The sequence below is a fragment of the Heliconius melpomene genome, chromosome 16 (genome assembly GCF_056956725.1).
Source record: "Heliconius melpomene rosina isolate 202511_hmr_F chromosome 16, ASM5695672v1, whole genome shotgun sequence".
Classification (NCBI taxonomy): Eukaryota; Metazoa; Arthropoda; class Insecta; order Lepidoptera; family Nymphalidae; genus Heliconius; species Heliconius melpomene.
This window is the reverse complement of record NC_140404.1, coordinates 11095439-11116735: the sequence shown is the minus strand read 5'-3', so window position 1 is coordinate 11116735 and position 21297 is coordinate 11095439. Positions and strand designations below refer to the sequence as shown.

Here is a 21297-nt window from a genome sequence, read left to right as displayed (position 1 = left end):
CGTATATGAACGACAACGGTTAGTTTGCTATGCGATGGTCTTCAAATAGAAAATGCTCCTTTTATATTTCTATAACAGTATTGCATAAATTGTTTATTTAATCCACCGTGGCGATACGTTGGTATATTGAAATTATCAATTTTGGCACAGCGCGGCGTTTAGTTCCGTTTCGTTTAGCACCCAAAACTGTTGAAAATGAAATTTGGCAAGTAAAAACTTTAAGTAAAAGTAACGTTAGTAATTTATTAGTATAATACAGAAAAAAACTATGAAGGCAGTCGTGGCCCGGAGCACAAGCGTGTACGACTGTAAACTGAGACTACGATTTTTTTTGTGCAACTGTACATATAATATTAAGTAGATAAGAGAGGAAGCGGGCGGCCGCTGGTATTAAAACAAAGAAAATACAAACCAGTATTCACAAACAAATGCACCTAAAGCGTAATTTATCTCCGATAGAGGCTACTAGCTTCTAAATCCGACAAAGTATAACAAGATACCATGAAGTTGGGCTAGAGTATGACAAAATCTATTTTAGTTTCTCGTTGCATCCCGTACATAGCAGGAAAGGTGAAGGAAACCTGGGAACCTAATGTTCACTAAACTCCATTATGATACTTCCGTTCCTCACTTTCCACCAAGTTATTGCATTGCGTGTTAAGTGGTGGAAATTAACTCAGTGCTTTGCCTCATTGCCAGAGTGAGGTAATGGAAATATTAATTATTTCGTTCCCCCAAGTGGGAACCCACAACCGTCGCGTTCACAATTGCACAATTGTGCCCTTGCGCCCCGATGGCCTCAGTTTAAAACAATATACTATGTATTTATTTAATATATAGTTAAGTCAGTACCGGAAGAGTTTTATATACATACATATAAAGATAAATATAGATGTAGTGTGTGTTTGTTTTAAGCCCTTGTGGCGTAAAGCCTCTGAAATTTCATAGAAACATTTAACTTCCCTTTGTAATGTTAGCTTTCAAATTTTACATAAATACATGTATATTGTATATCTAGGACAACTTAGACATGTCCGACAACCGTTTTGACTGTGGGACCAAATGTTTGTGACATTTTATGTAGACTGGCACAATCCAACGGAGCGTTTTGCCTTATGTTGTCATGACACAATTCAAGGCATGTACTTAGAGTTAAGACACCCCGTTCCTTTTTTTCCGCTGAATTTTGGAGGCATCGGTGGTGAGCGAAACTCTCCATTACTTTTAGAGCTAGGAAAATATATATATATATATATTTAATTTGCTCGATGGGAAAAGAACCAACAATCTATGGCGTTTACTTCTAATTGGCCTCGAGAAGTAGTAGAATGTATTTGAAATAAAATAAAACAAAAATGTGTATAATATGTAAATCTTTGTTAATCTATTTAGTCTATTATTATTTATTTTCGTACATTAGTAGAAATTAGAGTCCACAAAACAACCACAGCAACCTACAATCAAAGAAAAGTCATATTACGAGTATAGTGTAACAACATTACAGGTTTTGTTACGCAACTGGAAATTTCTATGGTAAATTACGTGCTCGCTCAAGTAGAATCCGGGTTGATTCTATTCATAAGATTTCAATCTTGTTTCGATTTCTGTCATACATCTTGTATATAATATTCATAAATATAAATAATATTACGTTATATTTGCGGCTAATTAGTTAGATACTAATGAGAATACGACGATGGTTGTCGATGGTTGTAGGTTCAATCCTCAAGTATTCTTAGTCCCAGATGAAAAGTGATGTCCTAAAAATAATAGACCATGGAAAGGGAACCTAGTGATCTGACACTCTGTTCCCGATTTTCCGTAAAATTTACCAGATATTGTTCATGTCAAATTCCGTACCTTGCTTTGTCTTGCTACTAGAGTAAGGTAATGAAAATAATGCATTCCTCCGACTGGGAATCGAAGCTAAAGCCGTCGCGTTTAAAGTCAGACGTAGTGGCATTGCACCATGAGGGACACCAGTTTGTAATACTATTAAACAAAAACTTTTTACATTAAATGAAGTACCGAAAATATTATAATATACCCCAATGTGCATACAATGTTGCCAAATTATGAATATAACTGCTGTTTCAACTAAACTTTCAAAACACATTTGTAACATTAACCACAATATATGGAGGCCAGTCTAGTGAGACTGTAAGCAAACGAGGAAATTAAATATTCAATTACATTTCCTTGCCCTGTTAAAGAGGGTATGTGCGGCGTTAAGTTCCATCACTCAACACGCAATGCCTCCAGAATTTGGCGGAAAGTGGTTTAAGGTAGTGTTTTAATGAGCACGAAGTATCTTAAGGCTAGGTTCCCAGGATCCCGTTACTTACCCTGCTGTGTCCAGAAGGAATATAAAAAAGGAATCTGATAATAGTAGAGATATGTGCATAATATTAAATTTGGTTTAGCTATATTTATTTTAAAATAATTCTTATAAGCGCTATTGATAAACAGACTTCAATTCTGTTTGAGTAAACTCTTAACTCTTAATCATGTCTATCCTGGAAGGCTATATTTGATTTTGAAACCTGGAACACCTGATCCAATAAATAATGAGAGCCTAAAAAAATTAAGATCTCATAAATAATGATGTTCATAAAAACATGAAGATCGGGAGATAAGCTAGGTTATTGCTCAAATTATTAAGAATTTAGGCCGTCGTTCCTTAGTGGGATGCCTTATTGTTAATAGGATGGTTATAATTTCGATTTCCTCGGAATTCAGAGAAAAATCGGGAGAATTATTATATTTTAATTATCGAATTTTCCTGCTCCTGCATTTTTATTTCTTTACTCTGGTACAGATTACGGAGACTAGATTCGCTGAGAATGTTCAGAAAAAAATAGAAGAAATATATTATTATGCCAACATTATAAGTTAAAGTTGAAACACTTAAAAAGAAGTGGAGACAATTTGTCACCTTAAAAAGCTCTTAGACTTAAGACGTCAAAGAATTATGAATCAATGAAATCGCTCAGTCGTTTAATACTATACGATATTTTATTTTTCATCTTTCTATTTTTTTTTACTTACTTTAATATACCATATTGTTTATTTTAATATAGTATAGTAGTAGCTGTTAGCCCTTTTACAGCGATACTGGGTGAATAGGGAAGAGGGAGCTTTATCTCTGAGGAATTGCAAGTACTACGAGGTTGCTTGAGAGGATGTCGAAAGTGGTAAGGGTGTCACGAGCGGGACTGGGCCTCAGTTTGCGACCAGCGATCGAGCATACTGTAACCGGGTCTGTTGTGAGTTCCCTCTTAAGAAAGGAGGAAAGAGAAGCTCTGCCTAACTTGTCGCGTGGGAAAGGGCGTGAAAACGAAGAATAAAAAAAATGTTTAAAAAATATGTTAACACGTATAATAATTATTAAATTCTTTTCTATTTCAAAAGAATTTTCATATGAAGTGTATATGAAAGGTATATTAGCATATCTTTGAAGTTACTTTATAGCTCAGTGAATATCATCATAATTTGGATGATATGGTATTCAATACGTGTGAGGTTTCGTATTTAAATATTGAATGGTACAATTAGACGCTATAGAAAATCAAGTTCACGCTTTACCCCGTGTATAGGAGGGAACAAGTGGTAAGACATCCCGTTCTTCATTTTCCTCCCAGTTTTTCAGATATGAAATTTCATTAATTGCGATGCGGAGCTCAACCTCGTGCTGTATCTTCCACATTATCCATTATAAATAAAATAAAGGCAAAAAAAATCTTTATTAGCTGCCAGGTATAATAAATAAATCAACTTAATTTTGTTTCGAAACTGTAACGACGATGTATAAGTTACGATCAGAAGGCATTCACTTTACGACTCGCGAACTTTATATCATTTTTCAAGCGTTTCAAATCGCTTTGTGATATTAAACTTTGCATGATTTCATCCTTTTTATATTTTACAGTGTTATTTTATTTATATAGGAAGGTGCCCATTTGTCACTTATGGAAACCAGTCGTGGAGCAGGAGCGCAAGTGTGTAAACGTGATTGGTTGTGGTTTCGATTCCCACTCGAGGAAATGAAATATTTATTTATATTTTGTTTTTTTCACTCAACATGCAATGTCTCCACAATTTGTTAGAAAATGGGGAAGGGAGTGTATTAACACTAATCAAATGTTCGAATCACATGCTTGCGCCACGATGGCCTCTTTTCTAAAACACAAATTTTAGGACCAAAATATAGACTTGTCAAGGCTATAACGAAAAATCATAAATAACGATCAAAATACCCTGTAAATGTAGGCTATTGTAGTTTTCATACGATTCTATACATCGGTAAAATATCATTATTCCAGACGTCAAGCCTTATAGAAAGAAGTTTTGTAAAATGTCACATGAGTTTATGAATTTAGTGACCTTTTACATTATATTGTAAGACTAAAATAATTAATTATTTACTTAAATAATAGTTATTGTGGGTTCGATTCCTATTCGACTCGTCTTCGACTGAATACACACTAGGTTTTCTCTATTTACCCTACTTGGGATGGGTTTTCTCACTAATTTTTATTAGTGTAATGGATTTTTAGACAAACAAGAAAAGTTTGTTAGATTATTTCTTTTATGGGTATACATCCCTCCCTCTTTCTCTTATTGTCATTCACTTTGGCCTAGTTTATGCGAACATTTCCTTTTAGTAATGGATACATATATTTGTTTTAGTTATTTTGTAAAAACAAATAAAAATACAAATCAAAAAAAATATATAATTGACTAGTTTTTGCCTGAGATTTCAATTTCACAAGCAGAGTTGTGTATGGCAAGCAAAAAAAAAATGTAATATAGACTAAATATTTGTTAATAAAAATAGACTATCGAATAGCAAAAAAATCAACATAGTCAAAACTCAACCAAAACAAATTTGTCATCTTTATTATTTTGGATTGATTTCTATTATATCGTTTTATTTGTGATTTTAATAAATAAAGAGTGGCATTGAGTTCAGTTATTTATATCCTCGCAGTGTCTTAACATAAAATTTCTCCGCCTATGCTGTCTCTGACTAAGTACATACACACATTGACTATACATAAAAATTTAATTAAATTGTGATCATTTATTATTTTGCCATATCATCACAAAACTTTATTTCGTATTTAATTTTGTTTAAATCTATTTGAAATGTTTCTTTAATGTGAAATTTTGTATAAGCTTCTTAGGAAATTAAACTTCTTTTTCTTTCCGTTTGGGACGCAATTAGTACTAAGAAATTTTAAATATCACGTTTTGCATATTATTTATATTTTGAATATGTTTTTTTTTGTTGGACTTTTGGTAGAGTCTTATCAGTTGATATTAAAAATATCCTACAGACTAATTTTATATTTCTGGGTTCACCAGTTAATTTGTATGGAAATCGTAATAAAAGTAATGTTTATTTATTTATTATGGTAATATTTAATTGAAAACTAAAAAAAACTCCTACATAGCATATATTATTAACTGGATAATTTAAAATCTAACAGAATAGACATGAAATGTTCCGCTCGGGTGCACAGGCCGTGCATCGTCGAACATTTGTAATGGTTGCAAGTTCAAATAGTTTAGTTTTAGGTCACTGGCTCTCAAAGTTGAACGTGACTGACTGTTCATTTTATTTGGAAGTATTATATATAGATAGGTATATGGCAACTTTTAGTTATTTGGAATTGTAATTGTTAAAGTTTTAGTTAAATAGAATTTTATTCCATTAATTAAAGAGTTTTTTTTTATTTAAAATTGAGATGGTCTTGGCGCAGTGGGATAGTTTCTGGTACATGAAGCGGTATTGAGTTCTGATGGTTGTGGTGTCTAATACCATCTGAGAATTTTCTCAATGTACTTTTTTAAGCTTTACATTGTATCAATAGGATAGGCAGAGGTGACCCAAGGCTAAGTCCGAATTTTGGACCAATTTTCGAGACATTAAATGTTGAGTCTTTTTGAAAAAAAAAAGAGAATAAATCATTTTCTCGTGTTGAGATCGAACCCACAATCGACGTGTTTACAGCCAGATGCTGTGCCGCTGCGCCGCGACGGCGACTCCAGATATTTTAAATATTTTTCTCTTTCTCATCTCAAAATAGGAGAATTTACTTATTTAAACTAGACATTTATCAGCTGCGTTTACGTAATATAGTACGTCTAGAACAAAAGAGTCTGAAGCAAAAATAACCATTTTTGAGTATATTTAGCTTATTTATATCTATGTTATGGAGGCCGGCGGGGTATGGTGGTGCGAGTATGAGGAAATCGGTTCGATTTTCACTCGAATACATCAGTTATCTCATTTACCAGCTACGGCAAGACAAAGTGGACGTAGAGTTTCGCCTCTCAGCTTTCAGGATCTCGAGCTCGGGTGGAAAACTGAATTTGACGGGTCTTAATAATTAGTTCTCTCAGTTTACCCTTCATAAAAGTTTTATTTTTATTATAGACTAATTGGTTACTGAGTAAATGACAGACAACGTAAAGCGTAGAGCTCTGAAACTCGACATATAGATTTCATGTTTAATGTAGAATGATAAATGTTGCACTTAGAGAAGAATTTTCCGACATCCGGAAAAGGGAAAAATAAGATTTTTCCTCCTTCCCGTACGTGTTTGTTTTGTAGCTCATGCAAATGGATGGAGCTAAAACTAGTATCACATTTTCAGCTTCACGCTGTATCACGCGCATAGCAGGGTAGGCAGAGGGAACCTGGTGTCAAAACACTCCATTAAGAGAAGATTTTTCCGACATCTGGAAAAGTGAAAATAAGATTTTTCCTCTTTCCCGTACGTGTTTGTTTCGTAGCTCATGCAAATGGATGGAGCTAAAACTAGTATCACATTTTAAGCTTGACGTTGTATCACGCGCATAGCAGGGTAGGCAGAGGGAACCTGGTGTCAAAACACTCCATTAAGAGAAGATTTTTCCGACATCTGGAAAAGTGAAAATAAGATTTTTCCTCTTTCCCGTACGTGTTTGTTTCGTAGCTCATGCAAATGGATGGAGCTAAAACTAGTATCACATTTTAAGCTTGACGTTGTATCACGCGCATAGCAGGGTAGGCAGAGGGAACCTGGTGTCAAAACACTCCATTACCCGTTTTCCGCCTAATTTGAACTCGCGAACTCGCATGAAATCGCATCGCTCGCATTTCGCATGAAATGCGAAGAAATGCAAAATATTAAAAAATAATTCCTTTACTCGAGTGGGAATCGAACTCACAACCGTCGCGTTACCGTCCCCCGCGCCACAATGACCTCATCACATAATACAATGTATATTAGTAAAGTCTTACATTGGCACGTCTATTGGAAACATTGTTGAAGTGTATTCTGACTTATCTAGCAAAAAGTTAGTGTAAGACGAAGTGGAAGATAACATGAAATACTTTCCACATATAAATCAAATTATTTTCTATTGTGGTGTACATCAAGATATTTAGAGGCAATCGTGGCGCGGCAACTCAATGTCTGTCTGTACACGATAATTGTGGGTTCGATTTCAGGGAAAAATAATATAAAATCAGCTTCACGCTGTATCCCGCACGCAGCAGGGTAGGCAAAGGAAACATAAGGAAATATAAGAAACTCCGTTCCGAATTTTATGAGGCATTGCGTAACTGAACGCTGGGCGTTTGCCTTGGTGCCAGAGCGAAGAAATGAAAATATTAAGAAATAATCATTCATTTCTTCGAGTGGGGATCGAACCCACAACCATCGCGTTACAGTCACACGCTTGTTCCACTGGGCCAAGACGGCCTCTAATAATACGAATTAGAGAAAATACATATTCTCTCCCTGGTAACAATGCAAGGCGTATAGTTGAGTCCGGTCAAGAGCAATGTATGGTAAATAGAATGGAAAATTTGGGAATAGAGTAAGTTAACATTTTCAGCTTTACTCTGTATCCTATAGTCAGTTCGGGTAACCTTCTGCTAAGACATTCCGTTCCCCACACACCGCCTAATTTGAAACACTGCGTATTAATTGGCGCAACTCAACGACGAGTTGTGTCTTTTTATTAGAGCGAGAAAATGAAAAAAAATCATTACTTTGATAGAAAATATCGGTAGAATTGTATCCAAAAGTGTTATGTTTGGACGACGTTGTAGCATTTTGCCACGACGCCCCTTTGATTTGTTAGACATAAAAACAATAATAATATATACTGACTATATATTATTCCTATTTCTTAGATAACGTATTCTATTAATATCTTGGAAATATTATGGAATAAAGAAATAATCAAATATCGGCAGAAATGTATAGAAATATATACAAAACCTGATTTGTGAGTCACATAATTATTGGGTTATTCTGCAAATAAAGTAAAATCATCTAGCTTCGAGCGGTTGGAATGAAAATCTTTATATATATATTTATCTATATGTTAAGTATATATATAATTTAATGTTAGTTTTTTGTCCGCGGTATTTATAAACCGCTCACAAGTCTGAGATCGATCTTGAGATGCTATTTGCATTCATAAAATCTATGACAATGGCATCTCAAGATCGATCTCAAACTTGGGAGCGATTTATAAATACGGGCCTAAGAATTGAGTATGACATAAGGCAAGGCAAATACTAAACGAATAATATAGCCTATATAGCCTTTCTCGATGAATGGACTATCTAACACAAAAACTAATTCAGCTTTGAGAGATTATTTTTTTTCTGTTATAATATTGATTATGTAAATTTCTACATATTTTAGTCTAGACTAGTGGCCCGCGGCTTAACCCGCTTGTAGTTGACAAATAAAATATCCAACCAATTTGCCCTAAATACACTTAAAATAATATTAAATAAAAAAAGTAGCTTGGGAAAGTCACAGCGCAGGGGCACCAGAGTGCGATTGTAAAGACGACAGTGACAGTGACGACGGTAGTGTATTCGATTCCCACTCGAGGAAATGAAATATTTAATATTTTTATTTCCTCAATCTGGTAGAGGCAAAAGCGCAATGTTGAGTCCCACTCAACACGCATGGCGAATGAAACGGACAGATCTTAACAGGACCGGAGTATCTTAACACTAGGTTCCCAGATTTTTTCTGCCTACCCTCTAGTGTATGGGACAGAGCATGCAGCTAAATAAATAATAATGAATTATAATAATATAATATTCGATGAAATAAAAAAATCTAATAGACCTAATAGATAGAAAACTCTCAGATATTAATCCTTAAGAGTTATAACATATATCAGTTCTTACGACAAGACTAATGTTACTTCAACATTACCATAATATATGGTTATGTTTGCCAAACCGTTTTTTTTCTCATATATAAATTGTCAACACATTATACCATTTTCATCTTTACTATGAGATGCTTTTTTGAGAATTAAGCTGAAGATTTATTATTTCCATTTCCTCGCTCTGGTAACGAGGCAAACCACGGCGTTGAGTTCCGCCACTCAACACAACACGAACACTACATTGCCAGATTCCCTCTGCCTAGCCTGCTATGCGTGAAATACGGCGTCAAACTTAAAAGAATAGAATCTAGTATGACAATAGGACAGGGCAATGTCCATTTAGACGGGATCGAGAATGAACATGACGCTAAGTCCATGTTTATCTTGCTATAAAAAAAATAATTTACAAAATACATATAAAAACGTACCGTAGTACGATTTTTTTGCGATATATTTTTTAGTATAGAAGATAAAATCATTTATAGCTCTTATATTTTCAAATACAATCTACTCCCACGCATTAAAGACAGGAACTGCTTGACTCATTGACTAATATATCAACGTACAGCCCAAGCTTTTGAATTTAGAAGTTGAAAAGCTTAAGTGCCTTTTACTGAGAAAGGAAAATTATAAATTCATGTTATGATATATTATAATAAAGAATTCTATAATTTAATGAGTTTAAATGACGCTTTCTGACTTATTTGAGTAATATTTTAAAGTGAGTGGAGTGATTGAAATAAGTAATGTAGTGAACTTTGGTTTATCTTTTAATTTTTTTTCGAGTAGCATGGTAGGTAGTGCAAATATAGAGCGTTAAGACACTTTCTTATACACACAGCGCCCAAATTTCGAACTATTTTCTTTAGAATAGTGGAACTTAACACCGCACAACATAACCAAAATAATGTATTCCCCAAACTGGGAATCGAACTCAAACCGTCGCTGCGCACGATAACTGTTTTTATTTTTTAAATGTTATATTTATAGAAATTTTAGTAAAAATATATTAACTGTTAGAGAATATAGACAGGAGGGTTTATGAAATATGATTGATTGAGTATCTTTAATCTCGTCTAATGTCTCGAAACTAGGGCGGTGTGAGAAAACGGAGTGTATTAACACTACGATTCCCTCTGCAGCATAACTTATTAAATGCAGCATACAACGTGTTTTTTAAAAACGTAAATAAAAATCATATTTAAATATGTTCTCTACTCGAATATCTAAAAAATACAAAACAGTTAAATAAGGAAAGACAACTGAAATCTGAACACACAGCCGAGGGATCTACGAGTAAATAATATATAACCGACTTCAGCCTAAACCTTTGGAAATTTCACGTTCAATTTGAAACTTTATAACATTTTTAAATATTATTCTACACTTTGGATAGAAAAATACTTTTCTAGAAAACGTTTGAAAAATTTGATGTAGTGGGACTCGAACCTTATAATTCGTTCAAATTTCCAAGAAGCGCGGGTTTAAATCCCGCTACATTCATTATTTTATAGCATTTATAAAAAAAATATTTTTCAATTTGGAATTTTTCAAATATATTTTATCAAACAGAATTTAATCTATTTGTAGAATTTCTACAGTCTACTCACTACATTCTTGTAAAAGTTTCTATATTCAAGGTTTATTTAAATTGTTTTTATTGTCCCTGCGGTTAGACTACATTTAACATTTAGTTAACCGAGTTCAAAAAGGGAGGTTAACAGTTGAACATTGAGTTGAACGTACTCGTATATGATATCGTAGGCAATGGATGATATTTACAATAATAATTATTAAAAGTCTCTAGTATCGAGACGATACTTTTGGATTTAAAGGAAGTCGATTTTGTAGATGCTAACTTGGGAAAGAATCCGACCTTCGTCAAAATCGAATAGTTCTTGAGATATGGGTATCCACACATTCCTGCAGTGGACGTGTATTATATGTCAAACTAGATAATTGACAGACATTTGATGGTTATTCCTTTTTTTAACTCCATGCTACATCCCACACGGACCAGAAAGGCAGAGGGGACCTGGGAACCTAGTGTTAAGACACTCCATTCCCATTACGACTTCCGTTTCCCACTTTTCGCCGAAGTCTAGAGGCATTGCGTGTTGAGTGTCTGAACTGACAATATTAAATATAATTTTCTCGAAAGGGAATTGAACCCAAAACTTGTCGCGTTTATACTCGCTTGTAGCCGCACCGCCGCTGGCCTTGAATTACTTTTCAAATAATACTATTTTATAAAGTGTCTCTAGAGTATACGACAGCCAAATTGTATATTAAACGTCAAGACAACTCTTTATCCGAATAAATTCTATCTAATTTTCTTCTTCGGTATATACTCGTAGAAGTACAAGGCCGTACATTGTATATTTTAGTGTTTACTCGATTGCGACAAAGTCCAAAAGGAGAAAGTAATCCCGTCCCCGAGTAGAAAAGCTACAGGTCGCTAACTAATAGGGAACAAGACAAATCCCGGCGTTAAATTCTGCCACTCAACACGTAACCAAAAGTTGGCGGTTGAAAGTGAGGAATAATGTTTTATAGAAGTAGGTTCCATCTGCTTTCATAGCTACATTCTTCATTCATATAATGTGTAGCTAAAAAAGACCTGCATCAATTTTAGTTATTAAAATCTAAATACATAAGCATATCCTCATATTGGCAGGTATGTATGTAAATCCGTTCCTTTGTTCCCTTAGAATTGTTAAACTGTTGATAAATGATACGTCGTTAGATTTTTCTTGATGGCTCGAATGCGAGAATACACGAGTATACTAATATTGTTTTTGTAGTCAGATTTTTTATTTTATATATAATTAAAGTACGTAAATATTATTTAAATTTAACCTTCATCTCAAATAGTAGGGTAATCAGAGAGCCAAATGTCAATTCCATCCGTTCTACAGTTGTCACCCGAATTCGAAACATTTCGTGTTGAATGACAGAATTCAATCGCGCACTTTGTATTATCAGAGGAGAAAATGAAGATAATTAATTTCTCCGGATAGTGATTGATCCAATAACTTTAGCAATGATCTATCTACAATGATTTTTTTCAGCTTCATGCTGTCCAGCACACAGCAACGTAGACAGGGGGAACCTAGTGTCAAGACACTCCGTCCCCCAAAAAGCGTGACAATGAGTTCCGCCACCCAACACGCAAAGCCTCAAGAATTCATCAGAAAGTGAAAAACGAACATAACACTAGGTTCCCTCTGCCTACCCTGCTATATGTAGGATGCAATGTGAAGCAGAAGAAGAAGAAATATTATTACTTAAAAGTTATACATCAACCTCTATTCAATTTATTTCATTTTATTTCTTAATTTAGACTTATAATTATAAAACCACAGCACTATAAAATAAAGAAAAAATATATTTAAAAATATACAAAAGCTATGAACTCACCATATAAAGCTCGAAAACTAAACTTCCACTTTCACACAAACACACTGCACAAATCGTATTTCTTTATAAAAATCGTATTTTGTTATTAAATTCGCAATTTCTTATTAAAATCGTAATTTCTTATTAAAATCGTAATTTCTTATTGAAATCGTAATTTTTTAGTACTACCAGTACTATACAGTACAGAACCAACCCTTACGGAGGTGGTATGGAGACTGAAGCTTCAGCTTTCCCGCGCAGAATCAACACAAAGTTAGTTCAAAAGTATTTTCATTTACAGTTTTTCAGTAGACGAAATATTTTGCTAAAATATTTCAATTAATAGTTCAACTTTATTGCTTATTTTTTGGTATATTTTTATTATTTTTTTTCGTTTGGTGGATGAAAAGTAAATATCATTTTCATTTTGGTAAATTGTCAAGTTTTTTGAGCTTCACGCTGTATCCCGCACTTAGCAGGGTAGAGTCAAGGAATTTGGGAATCAAGTATCCGTTCTCATTAAGATACTTTCGTGCGTGTTGAGAGGCGAAACTGAACTCCACGCATTGCCTCGTTACCTAGTAAATGAAAATATTAAATATTTCCAGCTAGTAAATGAAAATATTAAATATTTCGTTTCTTAGACTAGGGATCGAATCCACAACAAAAAATGAAGTAAACGGAATGGACAGAGAACCTAGTGTTAATGTCCACCGTTCCTTACTTTCTGAATTAAATTGAAGGTTATTGTATTGAATAGTGAACTTAAACTCCGCACTATGTCTCAGTAGAAATAGAAAAAATATCTGTCAATTACATTCGCTTATTATTTTTTAAACTTTACAATTTTTACGGAAGAAAAATATATACCAGAGTGTAATTGAAAAATAATTTGTTCGATTTTACTAAGCAAACTTAATTATATTTCCTTTTATACTTAACTAGCGGACGCGCGCAGCTCCGCTTGCTTATTTTAGGGGTGAATTCTAATAAACCATAAAACATGTGTTCAATGAAATATTTTTAAGAGTCTAAATTTCAAATTTTATTCAAATCGGTGGCGATTTGAAGATTTTTCCATACTAACTTTCAACCCCTTATTTGCACCCTTAGGGGGTGAATTCTAGAAAACCATGAAATACATGTTCAATTAAATACTTTTAAGAGTCTGAATTTCAAATTTTATAAAAATTGGTGCCAATTTAAAAAAAAATCTATATAGACTTTCAACCCCTTATATGCACCCTTAGGGGGAGAATTCTAGAAAACGATGAAACACGTGTTCAATTAAATACTTTTAAAAATCTAAATCTAACATTTTATGAAAATCGGTGCCGATTTAAATTTTTTTCCATACAAACTTTCAACCCCTATTTCACCCCTTTAGAGTTAAAATTTTTCAAAATCCCTTCTTAGTGGATGTCCAGATTACAAAAGTAAACATCTGTCCAAGTTCCACGTTTCTACCATCAGCGGTTACGGCTGTGCGTGCGTCTTACCTCAGTCAGTGAGGACAAGTCCTTTTATATATATAGATAAGAAGCTTTTATAACTTACAAAGTCACGCTTTTAATTCTATTATTTATAAAATATTCGATTTATACCATGTAATATATTTTTAGATTTTCCGCTTTTTGTGAAGTACAATGAGAAGAACTAATGTCATATCACTCTATTTGAATTAAGTTTAAGATTTAATAGATGGAATGGAATGAAATATTCAATGTTTTCATTTCCTCCTGGTAATTAAGCAAAGCGTGGCAATGAATTCCGCCACTCAACACGTAATGCATAGAGAATTCGGTGGAAAGTGGAGAACGGAAATGAGTGGAAATGAAATGTCTTAACACTAGTTTCCCAGGTAAATAAAAAAGTAATAATAGATAAGTTAAAATTAAATTAAATATCTCTTACAGTTTCTTGCCATATCGAACGTATAGCAAGATAAGCAAATGGGGCGTAGTGTTAAGACACAGACACAGTTATACAATATAATTTATCACTATGTTTTATATCTATGCTTATTTTTGCGAGATATGACTTATGATTAAAATTCAAATGAGAATTATACTCCATCTTCAATTAGGTTTAGCCTAGCGCCAGAAATTAAACCTGACTATTGTGGGTTCAATTCCCACTCCAAGGGAGTCATTATTTTCACTATCCTACTATAGAAGCACAGCGTTATGTTACGCAACTCGAATTATAAAATCTCCAAAATTGGACGGAAAATAGTGATCATAATAACAAAAAAACTTGAGCCATGTTTCCTCTGTCTACTTCGCCAATAGGATTATTTTTATAGCTTCACGCTCTATTTTTTCATAGAAAAGATAAAAAAATAAATATGTATAAAACAACATATCGCTAAGATAAGAGAAAAACTGAATGATTTATCTCTATTCACCTACCAAGTAAAAATAAAGGAGAGATGACAGAAGATATTTTTTATATATAAAATAATGCCACAAACAAATGGCTAGGGTGAGTCTAAAGCGAAATTGACCTGAATATTTTATTTGTATATTTCCTTGAGTCCAAATCTGAAAGACTTCTCTTAGAAGCTACTGATATCAATGATCTTATCAGGTATGATTTATATATATAGGACTAGTGGGCCCGGACGCGGCTACGCCCGCGAAAATATAAGCCTTAATAACTAAAATAAGTTAAAAAATAATAATAAGTGGAGATTTATTATTAGAAAAAAATATCTGAGTAACCGAAATGAACAAACAAAAGAAGTAAAAGTAACTAAAGGAAATTCTTAATATTAGAAAAAGTACCTAAAGTTTGCCGTGCGCGCGTACTAAACATTTTTCTATATTAATTTTTGCGAACAATATTAAATAAAATCCCAAATTATTAAAATTACGATATTTGTATAGTGTATAACATCGGTATAGATAACCGAACTCAGATAAATTAATTATAAGCAGCAAATAATTACATAAAACATAATAGTAATTCGAAAATATATAAAAATTTACAAAATCATCAAAGTCATCTGCCCGTTCGCGTCGGTCATACTATGGCGCACGTAGGCTAGGTCATTTGGAATCAGTGACATCTTAATTATTTATTATAATGTTATACAGTAAACTATAATTTCCATCTAGATGAAATGCTAAAAGTGACTATTATATTTATTTTCATAAGGATGAATATCAAATTATAGAAATCATCAAATTTTTGTTAATGTATACAAATCTATATCGGCGCACGCCATGTATGCATTAAGCAAACTCACTTTGGGTGACGTTTTCTTAAAACAACAAACTTAGCAAGCCGTTGCTTAGCAACGCGTAGCGACGATTGTTATTAACATGGCGGAATAAATTGCTTGTCAAATTTATTATTTTAATATATTGGTATATATCGAAAATATTTCAAATATGAGAAAAAAAAGTATCCTATGTTCATCCCGGGACCCTCAAGTATCTCTATATGAGTATTTTATCACAATTAAATTAGCGGTTTGGCCCTGATTGCGGAAAAGACAGACAGACAGACAGACAGACAGACAGAGTTACTTTCGAATTTATAATATAGGTATGGATGTAACTTGATCGACGGATCAATGGTGGTCTATGAGTAGGGGATTTTAGTAACTACCTATTTCACCCCATTTGTGTTCAACGATTTTGAGTGGATATCTGATATATATGGAAATTTGTGATTTTTTTTAATAAGTCGGTTTTTTTTTAAAAAAAGGCATATACAGACTTACTGGCGTGATTTGAAAGTTAGGCGATACATGGAAAAGGGAGTGTCTTAATATTCCTACTGCCTACCCTGCTATATTAGAGATACAACGTGATTAAATACAAAAACTCATATATACAAATAGAAAAAATAAACCTAAAATATATGAAAATTGCAGCAATAAAAGGTAGATATGAAAAGGATCTAGAATTGAAGTCCTCAGTTAGGAAATATACGTAAATTTCACGGCATCTTGCAATTTGACGCGATTTACGCTCTAGATATATTGAAGTCACTTCACGCCTTATACGAAAATACTCTTTGTTGAGAATACGGTATATTACTTGATAAAAGCAGCCTTGATAAAAATATAAGGTTTAAAAGATAAGAAAACAAAGTTTATGGATTCATAGTCTGCATGAGGCAATTGTATGTATACATATCATTGAATTCCGTTACTTAAAACGTAAAGTGCAGAACGGAGTGTTTTAACACTAGATTTCCTCTGCTTATCCCAGGGAATGTGTGAATCTGCATATATAGCAAAAAAGAAGCCCAAAAAATGTACTATAAGGAATATATTAATTATTATCTGTCCCAGTGACGATGTCATTGTAAACTAAATTTATAAAATCTCTCGAGGTTTCAACATGTCTAAGTTTAGGGTTGAAACGGGTAAATCAAATAAAAGCTTTTATATAAGCATTATAACAATGATATAGGTATAAAGCAATGAAATAGAATACTCTCTAATTATATAAATATGTAAATTATAGTATAAAATATGAATAACTGGAACTAGCACTTGAAAATGTTTCAATTAGTCCACAACAGCTAATAGAATTATCCTATAAAATTCAGCAAATTATAACAGATTTATGTATGTATGTATGTATATTAATTAATTTACTTTGCGAGTGTTCAAATAAAACGCTACGATGAAAATAGCTGGCGTTTTTATGTATGGTAATATGATAAGCTGAGGAAATGTTAATTGCAATTGTTTTCTATATGGAGACTGTGATATTTAAAACAGGCCAAGTGCGAGTCGAACTCTCACGCGAAGGGTTCCGTACCAATATCTATGAAAACGGTGAAAAAAACAATTTTGTTGTTTAGAATCCCCCTTAAATAAAGAACAGAAAGGCAGAAGGAAAAAGGGAAAGAAAGAAAGAATAAAACTTAACAAAATACCAAAAGTAATTAAAAAGCAAAGTGCCACGTATTAGCAGGACGATAAGGTTTAAAATTTAAACTAGTGCGTCATGCATTACAAAAAATTCGGAACAGGTTGACATTGCTAATGACTGAGTTGATTCTATTAGATATTTTATATATTTATTTTTAACAAATTTATTTATATAAAGTAATCAATTGATGCAAGAACATAATATTAACATTTATGTCTGTATGTTTATTTGTGTGTGTAATTATCAAAATTATGATTATGTATTTGAAGTGAGAAAATTAAATGTGCACTATAAGAGTCTTACCATTAGTTAATCTCTGCCTAAGCCATTTGAATTATGGCATGTACGTTTAAAGGCTTACCGTACAGGTGCTATATATAGACTGAGGTCTGAACCAGACTTCTTGATACTAAGATAATTTTACGTTCATGCACAAATGCTTACAAAATTAGACATTTAAATAATATTATTGACACTAGGTTCCCAGATTTCCTCTCTTGCTATGTGCGGGATACAGCGTGAAGTTAAAAAAAGTATTGATGTGACCCATGGTACGACCGTTCGATTCTTGATTGAAGTAAATTATTTATTTCAATTTCCTTTTTTTTTCTCTCTTTATACTTTCATCACTTATTATATGTGTTAAAAAGAAAGAATCTCAACTTGAAACACTCAGTTTGTTTTTTTTTAAATATATGTAATTAGTATTATATATTCTTTTTATTTTATTTTTTTTTACTTTTATTTGTCAGGATGGAGATTTGAGGGAAATACCAATTGTTTCAGAAGATGCTTATAATTCTCGATTTTTGCACGTTAAATTCAATATGTACAAATTAATGGAAAGTCTTTAGTTTCGTTCGTTATAATAATGGTAAGGTATAATAATGTTCTTCATATAGTACCACTTAATTTAAATTGTTGTAATAATTAATTTATTTAATTTTTTATAATTATCAACAAATTCTTAGAGGTTCTCATGTGAATGCGATGGTAGTGAGTTCGATTTTCATATGGATAAATTATTATATTTTACTTTCCCGTTATATTAGCTAAAGCTTTAGGTTTAGTTGCGGTAAATGTCACTAAAATAATGTGGAAAGTGGGGATCAAAGTATTTCATAACTCTTTACGTATACTTACTGCTCTGCGGGAATAAGCGAAAAGCGGGTAGTAACACAAAAGGCAAAAAAATCCTAATATCCATCACGAAGTGATATTCCATTTCAATTGATATTCCAGAATCCAACTCAAGGCCACTTTTTGTCTTATTACAAGGAAATGAAAATAATCAATTTCTCTGAGCGGGAATCGAATTCCCAACCGTCGCGTTTACAACACTACTGTGCCATTGTTCCACAACGACCACAAAAACTTAATCCAATTAAGATTATACAAAATAAAACAAAAATATTAATGAAAATGTGCAACAAATTTTCATTTTACATTTAATCTTTACGGCGCTACGACAGCTTACTTTGTAAACAATTTCAGTTCGCTTGACAAGATGAAAGTTGGAAAACAACGTTTGGAAAATAATAGTAGGGCTGGTCGATGACCTGCTGGTGTTTATATAGCTTACTTAATATATGCTAGGCAATAAGACATATTTCTTGAATAGAACATTCAGTTTAATATTTATATTTTAACACGCCTTTGCATACAACTTCACTAGCGTGGTTAAATTAAAAGACTTGTGCACACGCTGTATTTTGCACATAGCAGAGACACAAGGGACATGGAAACCTAGTGATAAGATACTCCGTTCCCATTTAGACACTTCCGTTTCCGCCGGATATATTATTTTTACATATTATTTAATTTATTTTAGCTTGATGCTGCATTTCGCATAATAGCAGGGTACGCAACAGAAGCCATTATCGTCATATGCATCATCCAGTTTTCCAGACATTTTGTGTTGAAAGTTGGACTCAACAGAACCGGACAGTGAGGAACGAAAGTGTCTTAAAGGGAACACAGTATCTTTATCCTACGTTCCCAAATCTCTCTGTCTACCCTGTTATATGCGGAATATACAGCGTTAAGCTAAAAAAAGTTTATATCAATGCAAGAGAAAATTGATACAGTAATCTAGGCAAGGTGGAAGTGCCTCACTCAGCCTAGACTAAAAGCTTCATAGCAAGTAATTGCTTTAGCAACATAGCTTTATAAAAGCTTGGAGGACATGAAAATAGTCCATTCTGTTGATAGCCATTTAAAAACTAACAATATTTATCTATCCATCTAAAATTTTACTGTTATTGCGTGACTGATTGACAATGGTACTTCAGGTATCTACGTACTTGATTTTTTGTATTTAGGCTCCTTAGGGCTATTTTATTATGTTTATATTTAGCTTCACGCTCTATCCCGGAAGCAGGATAGGATAGCTACAAAAAAAACACCGTACTTATTTTGAGAAATCTACTTATACACCATAGATTCCAAGTATGATATCACATCGAGTTATAAAAGTCCGAGTGGTCGTTAAATTTACTGCTAATCTTATGCCCGTTAAAGTTATCTCGCCGTTACACAAGCTGTGGAGATTCATTAAAATGTCAAAGGTTAACCGCTCTTACTATGTATAGGTTCATATTAATTTAATAAATTTTATGTATGGATTTTAATTTAAAAACTCAATTATTTTGAGGCAGTGCTCGTGATGGAGTAAAAGGATAGCCTCTGACTAAACGAGAGGGTTGTTGGGTCGATTCCCAATCGGGGATATGTTTTTTTTCAGTTTCACACTGTATCCCACACATAGCTGTATAGAAAGGTGTGACCTGGAAACTTACTATTGTAAAGACACTCGCGTTCTCCACTTTCCGTTAAATTCTTAAGGCGTTGCGTGTTGAACGGCGGAATTCAACGCCGCCTTCGGTCTCGTTACCAGAGCGGTGAAATAAAAATATCCCAACCGACCCGTTCACAGTCACAGGCTTGTGCCCTTGCTTTGCGACGACACAAAACGCCTAAAAAAACTCGTATCGTTTCGTCTAAAAAATTAAGCGGAAAATGGGCGAAAAAATCTGATTTAATTTGTAGGAACAAATGTTAAACCAAGAGAAATACTTATTAGGTGAGCGACAGTGCTCTTTATGATTTGTTTTTTTTTAATATTTAAATGTTATATTGACAACTAGTATTATAAAGAATTTCAACGTTCTATAATTTAGGCGATGTCCAGTTAAAAATCTGTTATGAAAGTGATATAAACTTTCATCAAGCCTACAATTTCTGTCCAGAAGCTGAAAAAAAATCACGAATTTTCGTGCTGTATCCCGCAGCAAAGTAGGCAGAGTCTACTGCAGGGAAACCTAGTGTTAAGTTTTAAGCTTACATGATATTGCGTGTAAAATGGAGGGAGCTTAACGCCGCGCTTTACTGATATCCGAGCTAGAAAATGAAAAAAAAAAACAACACACTACTGCGAGAAGGAATCGAGCCCACAACTATAACGAGATATAAATGTAAAATAGTATACGTAAAACTTTCAATATTATCAATAGATATTATTTAAAAAAAAACACATTTAAATTAAATTCAAAATTTCAATTTAATTTACAAACTTATCTATAATGAAGAGTACATTACACCCCGCCGTAATCGATTAACTTAAAACAAAATGAGACTTAATTGCTTTCGTCTGATCAAAAATTTTACGATTCCAGAGTATTTTAGTATTCTATACATAGTGTTAAACTATCAAATTATTCTGAATTTGATCTTCATTAGTTTGTTTGTGGAGAAATTAACATAAATATTTCGTATTTTTAGGCCAGTCGTGGGTCAAGGGTCGAGTTTG

General features: G+C 33.1%; 1 protein-coding gene across 1 annotated transcript in view; it reads right to left on the bottom strand.

Moving 5' to 3' along the window:
* The window catches only part of LOC146531068 (dopamine D2-like receptor), a 78082-nt gene extending 65268 nt beyond the window's left edge, over nt 1-12814 (bottom strand). The window contains exon 1 of the mRNA XM_085199367.1: nt 12616-12814. The gene's annotated coding sequence lies outside the window, so the exon portion shown is untranslated. The remainder of the gene's footprint in view (nt 1-12615) is intronic.
* Between the last annotated feature and the right edge of the window lie 8483 nt (nt 12815-21297).